Raw genomic sequence first — 7,207 nt, 5'->3', positions numbered from 1 at the left:
AATAAAACACCCGAAGAGGGATGAGTAAGTCAATAAGATAATTTTTGAGGGGGCATAGCGTTGAAAGAAGCCATGTAGTTGGGACGGAGAGCAGGCGGGGGGGGGGGTCCTTTGTGGCTGGGGTGTGCTTATTAAGGTCCAGTATGGCATGGAAGTCTGGATTTGAAGGGTGGTCAGGGCTTCTTGGAGAAAGTGGTACCCAGAGGCTTTGAGGGCACTGGGCTTGGGTGTGTGAGGATGCTGCAGGGGATGGTGGGTGGAACATGCTCAGAGCTGGGTGTGGGTGGTATGTGTTGGTTGCAGGTTGTACCCACCGATCCACCCCACTCTAGGCTTTCAAATGCAGGCCATAGGAGTTGGGCCTGAGATCTGGCCAGAGGGAGGGCTGATCTGCCTCTGGAGACACTCTGTGAGTTAGGACAGTGTGTATATAGGACCCTTTGTGAACTGTTTCTGGACACTAGACACTGGGGCTCAGTTGCTACCCCGTGTGACTGGAGGAGAAGTCTACATGGCAACAGCCCCCAGGCCCTGTAATTCCAGAGGCTTACCCAAAGCCGTTTTTCTGGAATGAAAACCCTTCCCCAACTGGATGCTGCTGGCATTCCGTCACCCTGGTTCATCTTTTCCATTCAGTAAGGCAGCTCAGGGTAGGTCTGTGCTGACCCTGCCCCGCCCTGCCCTGCCCTGTTCACCTCCCTGGATGCCACAGTCTATCTGTGTGTCACTTGCTTCTCCCGCATGGGCTGGCCCATGAGTGCTGCGGTCAAACTTTGGGGTTTCATCCCTGGCTTCCTGAGAGCTCACGAGCACATTATGTAACCCCCCCCCCGGACTCTTGTTTCCTCGTCTATAAAGCAGAGACAATGCTAGGCCTTGTACTGTTATGAAAATGGAGCGAGTTCATGGCGAATGCCTAAAAAATGAGCTACTGCTTATTAATAGTACTCCCGTGTTTTGATCTCTGTTAAAATAGCAAGCCCTTGAACAGATGGCCTCTTGCCTAAGGCTCCTCATATCTCCGTGTAAATTTCTTCTTTGCATTTGGCCAGGGTGTTTTGGGGATGGCATGATGAGCCAGCACAATAGATAGGATCTGGACTAAGCTTTAGGGTAGCTCATAGGCAAGTGGTCAGAAACAGTTAGATGAGGCCATGGTTGGGACAGTGGGCTGACTTGATGTTGTTGTTGTTGTTGTTACTATGTTCCAAGAGCTTTATGAAACCAGCCTTACAGTTTTATGAGTGGGAAACTGAGGCACAGAGCGGCTAGTTCAGTGAGCTCCAATATCATGTAGCTACAAACCCAACTAGCCTGATCCCTACAGACCTCAAGTTTTACTACTGTGTGACATAGTCCAGAGAGGCCAAGACTGCTTCTCTAGATCATGCAGTGGAGTTGGGGGATGGGGAAGCACTGATTAAAAAGTAGACTGTCATGCGCATGAGGGCCAGACATGCCACCACCCAGCCTCTGGCCATTTGGCTTCCAGTGCCCCAGATGCCTGGTTCTTCCTGGGCCTCCTGCTGAAAGCCCTATCCACCTCCCTAGGCTCTGGACCTGAATCCTGAATCCACGTGTGTGCTCAGCCACAACCACTCCCTCCTCTCTCTCCTGCGCTTCTCCCAGCACCCAGGCAGATGGTGCTCTCATTGAGCGTGGGTGGGCCTGAAACTCAGCTGTTGGCTTCTAGCTGTGCCAAGGAAGTCTAGTGTCACCGTGCACTGGTTGTGTGACCTCGAAAGAGAGCCTGTCCTTCTCTGGGCAGTGGGAGAGGGAGGGAATGAGTGGAAGGTCTTTCTTTGAAGCTTTAGAAATCTTACTCCGCTTTCTGCTCCCACACAAAACCTGGCAAAACAGTCCCGGGGACCCCACGCCAAGAGGTGATGTGGTCTGTAACAGCCACTGAGCCTCAGAGAGCAGCAGAGGTCCCGGTCCAGTCATCTTGAAAGTACTGTTCTTTAACAGCTTCACTGGTTGAGTGAGATTGCATGGTGCCAGGGAGGTGAAAGCTTTGCAGTGACGGTGTGAACAGTTCACTCCTCCGTTCTCTTTTCCCAGTCAAACAAATGTTTGTTCAACTATAGACCAGGCACGGGAGGTCATGGCCGATGTCTCTGCCGTGTTAGGGCAGAGCAGACCGATATTAAAACAAACACGGAATCTGATGAGTTTGGAGGATATCTTGAGGATGGTATGGTGAGAATGTCACTCCCAGCGGATAGAGAAGCTTGCCACCTCCAAGCATCCCAAGTGTGGTCAGAAAGGCACAGCTTATGGGGCGAGGGCAGAAAGGACTCAAGGCAGGGAGAGCAAGGGACAAAGGCCCTGAGGTGAGAAAAGGCGTGGTGCCTCCAATGAGCCTTTAATGAAGGCCAGTGAGGCTGGAGAGTTAGGGGGATGAGGCATCCTGAGGAGAAGTGTGCATCATGGGGTCAGTGGAGATAGACATCTGGGTCTGGAGCCCCAATAGGATTTGAGGGAGATGCTGGTCTCTCTGGTGCTGTGCCAAAGGCTGCCTGCATCTTTTCTATCAGTGGGCCCCACACCCAGCTACTTTATAGATGGTTGCTCACAGAGCACCTAGAGCCATCTCTCTCTCTGCCTGGACCACTGTGGTTGTATCTGAATGGACTCAATCAGGGTATGGTGGTCCAGCAGCCACAGGTCAGAGCATGTCCTTGGCCAGGCAGTGCAGAGTCCCCTGAAGCCAAAACCCTGGAATGTTGGTTTGGATTTTGGATGCTTGTGCTCTGAGCCAAGATCTGCCGAAGCCCATTCCTTTGGCTGTTTCCCAACCTGTACCCTAGAGAATTTCTGCTCTTGAAGCCGGGCGTGTGGATGCTGCAGCGGCATCACCCCAGAAGCTGGTTGGAAATGCAGGTTCAAGGGCCCTGCATCGTTCCCTGTGCTCCAGAGGAGAGAACTGTTCTAGGTCAGCCATTTTTAAACTTGGAAAGAATTAACATCCACGGAAGCTCTCTCCTTCTTCAAGGTTTTACGAATAATCTTTCCAGACCTCTCTCTTTTGCTCCTTAAGAACTTGGCTGCTGGCCCCTAAGCACCCTTAATTCTCTGGGGTTCCTTTTCTTGAGAGTGTGGAAATGTGGGCTAGCAGGGAGGGCAGTTGGCAGGCCACAGCCCTGTGACATGATTCCTGCTCGTTCCCCTTTGGTGTCCTGCCCTCTTCCCTTTCGGATCCCTGAAAGGGTAGCTGGTACTATTCTTAGCAGGTCAGGATGGGGAGGAGAGAACATACTGGTACATTATTCATGTCTCTTTGTCAACAGGATTACATTCAGGGCTCCCAGGACATGGCCCTTCCAGCATGGCCTTCGTCACTGTTGTGACAAGCACATCTATTATGTAGCCCTGAGGTGAGAAAGTGCTTGGCACCAGGAAGGAAGGATCCCAGGACCCCAAACCTGGTGTAAGGTGTTGGGGAGCCCACACCCAGAAGCAACATGGTCTGCAAAGGCCCCTGATCTCGAGGAAACAGCTGAGCAGAGAGCCCTGACCCCGACCATCTTGAAAATTCCACTCCCAAATAATCACTCTCGTTGAGTGAGATCGCATGGTGCTACAGAGGGGGAAGGCTCTGCCATTGGACCTGTCACTCCCGTTTAGGCTTGTCATCCTTGTGCTGGTGACTGGAATGTGAGATATAGTGGTGATGAACCCAGGATGTGGTTCGGTGGGTAGAGTGCTGGCCTAGCATGTCAAAGCCCTGGGTTCGATCCTCTGTGTCACGTAGCCTGCCTGGATGTAGTGGTACATATCTACAATCCCAGCACTTGGTAAGTGGATGCAGGAGATGCAGGAGGATGTAGGAAGATGTTCAAAGCCATCCTTAGGCACACAATGAGTTTAGGCCAGCCTGAGATACAAAAGACACGTATGCAGTTATTTGTATGCAACGTGTATGTGCAGTGACAAGTGACAAGACTCCCTGCTTCAACATGCTAGTGTGTTAGCCAGAGCCCATGCACACCACCATTATTGGTGTATGAGCTCCAAGTCTGATGATGGGTACACTGTGTATAATGTGATGACCCCTTGCAACTACCCAACAGGGTAGGAGTTTGAAGACTGTTATAGAGGCTCAGCAGATTCGAGGCTTGCTGAAGGTTTTCATAGCTCATGATCAGGTTGGTTAGGGAAAAAGGAAATGATTGTTTTCAATCAAATGCTAGCAAATAAGGCCAGGGCTTTGGGGACCCTGTCCACGGCTCAGTGAGAGAGATGCTACTGTGCTAGGAGATTAACTGATTGAGATTGTCCCGTTGCTAGGAAACCTTGAGTTGTTGAAGAAGTCACGTGTGTCAAGAGTTTTCATGAACTTGGAATAAAGGCCAGTTACCCTGTGGCTAAAGTCAAACTATAAGGGATGAGTGGGGTCAGGCCAGAGGTGGCATAGCTTGGAAGGCTCTGCAGAGGCTCTGGCTGGAAGCCAAAAACAGCATGCTATGAAATCCTGGGAGGAGGGATGGCTTCTCTGTGCCCCTCCCCACTTCTTGCTTTTTGTTTTAGTTTATTTTTGAGACAGGGTCTTGCTATGTATCCCTGGCTGACTTCAAATCTATGGCAATCCTTCTACCCACCTCTACCTTCTGAAGGCTGTGGGTACAAGCGTGCACCACCACACGCGGCCACTGCCTCGGTTTTCTAGCCTGTAGGATGATGTAACAATCCCTGCTCTGCCTATATTTCTGATGAATGAGAAGTACTAGGGAGACTGAGTGTCTCCAGTAAGTACTTAGAGGATGGTCTATATTCTCTTTATATCACTGTATGTATACCTAGATCCTTTTTTAAACTAAGTTTTCTACTTAGCATATAAAATAGCTAGGTTTCATTATGGCATTATCAAACACAGCACAGCACATGTCACAGGTTCATACATGTCAGTGAACATTGCTCATACACATCCCATGTGATCGATCATCTTTTCACATAGTGCATGCTATTGATTGTGGTTTTGGTTACTATTAAAGGCATCATATGCCAGACCACAGTCTAGGTGTTTGTCTGTGTTTGCTAGCTATAAACCTAACAGATGGATTGTTGGGCTTCAAAATCTCATTGAGTCTCTTACCTGGCTGTGTGCTAGCATCCCTCAGGTGGACCCACGGGTCTAGACTGGAGCCCAGGAATTGGCATATGGACCACCTACAAGTTCTGATCTAGGCAGGATAAAGAAAGGAACTTGCTGAGGCCTTACATGGCACTCGGTGCCAGGCTGAGGCTGTTCTACTCCTTATCTGCCCTGATCCCTGCCCTGGAAAGAAGCCAGAGCAGCCGTCTCCACTGATGACGCTGATTGGTGGCTGCTGACCTCCTCGGTGCCGTGCAGATGCTAAACGGGGCTAAGCTGTTGTAGGGGTGGGAAGACAGACATTGTCAGGAACAGTGTCCTCTCCTGGGACACCTGGGACAGGTGGTAGGTCTTATTGCATTCCCGAAGAGAGAGGTGCTGACTGACAGTGGAGAGTCATGGGTTTCAAAACATATCATTGTGTCACTCCTGGTCAGTCTCCAGCAGTGAGCGCCCTCCATGCAAGCATTGCTTGGTAACTCGGTCACCTAGAGAGTAGGTGGGATGGAGGGATGCATAACCTCCCACGAGGTATGTACTTCTTCCCCATGTGCCCATGGTAGCCTGCTGCATGAGCACGGGTTCTTCCACACATATGCCTGCAGGTGCTCACGTGTCTCTGTCCTGCCCACTCTATTTACTGTGTGTGCGCGCGACTGGGTGGGCTCTGTTGCCTGTCATACAGATTTGAAGCAGGCAGAGCCTCTGCGTGGGGGGCCTGTCTGCAAGGGATGGGGAGGGATGTGCTGCCACCCGCTGAAGTATGGCCAGCATTAAGGAAAAGAAGGAAATCCCAAAGACAAAAAGTTAGAAGGCTGGTAGGAAAGGCAGTTTTCTTGTTTGCATATGATATAGCCTGCCTCAGGACCTTAGCACGAGCTGTCCCTCCACCAAGCCACTCTCCCCACCCCAGATGCCCATGTCTCACCAGCCCCCCCCCCACCTTCCCCCTGGCTTCACTCGGCTTTCTCTGTGAAGATGACGTTGATTGTCATGGCTACCTTTGCAAGTCACTCTCCACAGGCTCAGAATTACGTGCGTATTCATTATCTTGCCCCCTTACTAAAATTCACACATTTTGTGCTACTTTTCTTCACGGCTGTGGACAGTGTATAATTTGTGCAATAAATATTGGTTGAATTCAGGAGTCTGTATATACGTATGCCTAGTTTCTTTAAATTGTCTGATTATCCTCTCCCTAAGACATGATGTGACATACCCAAGGCTCAGCATGTGTTTTCCAGGACACATTTGAAACTTACATAGATAGCTATGAAGATGTTAAGAACCGGAGTCCCACCCAAGATGCTTGGCATCCACTAGAGGTGAGAGACACCATTCTCTGGCAAGCATCGGACAGTGTGCGATCCCCAGTTTGAGGAGCTGGGTAAACTAGGTACAGGAATTTGCTCAAGGCCACCCACATGCAACAGGACAGACATCAGAATCAAGCGTCTGTCCTGACCTCCTGTGTTCTTTTGTAGTTTGAGGAAATGAGAAGGAAGGACTGGTTGATTTGGCAACTCTGGTAGGATTCCTGTTAGGTCCAGGGTGCAGTTAGGCCTGGAAGTTGATGAGTGGCATTGAAGTATGTATGGCCAGCATCTTCTAGCTCTCTGGAGTCCTGATGCCTTCTTGGGGATGCATGTACAGCCAGAACCAATCTATGCAGGCTGCCTCTTCCCCACTACAATTTTGGACCTGGGGACATACCCTTGGTGGGCCTGGCAGGTGAACTGTTCTTTTCTGCTATGGTACTTTGACAAGGGGTTGCTTCTGGGGTCCTCTGGGCAGTGGAAATGGGTGGTGAGACTACACTTGGTTGTAGATGGAACAGAGGCTGGCTGGGAAGAAAGGCAGAGGGGGTGAGGAACCAAGAGCCCCAGCCTTGGAAGGCTCTCCAGAGCTGGCAAAGGCTGGAGTTAACTCCTGCAGGAGTGATCAGTGCTATAAACCTTAGAGCTACCTCTGCATCCCAGTTGCTGAGCAGTGGCAACAAAGCAGATGGTCTGCTCTTGTTTTACACACACACACAGAGAAAGAGAGAGAGAGAGAGAGAGAGAGAGAGAGAGAGAGAGAGAGAGAGAGAGAGAGAGAGAGAGGGAGGGAGGG

At 50.5% G+C, this 7,207-nt stretch overlaps 1 protein-coding gene across 2 annotated transcripts in view; it reads left to right on the top strand.

Moving 5' to 3' along the window:
- Positions 1-7,207, top strand: part of Synpo (synaptopodin) — a 37,103-nt gene that overhangs the window by 9,195 nt on the left and 20,701 nt on the right. The gene's annotated exons all lie outside the window — the stretch shown is intronic.

This window comes from Mus caroli, chromosome 18 (genome assembly GCF_900094665.2).
Source record: "Mus caroli chromosome 18, CAROLI_EIJ_v1.1, whole genome shotgun sequence".
Lineage (NCBI taxonomy): Eukaryota > Metazoa > Chordata > Mammalia > Rodentia > Muridae > Mus > Mus caroli.
The sequence above is the reverse complement of the archived record's forward strand: the minus strand, read 5'-3'. Positions and strand labels throughout refer to the sequence as shown.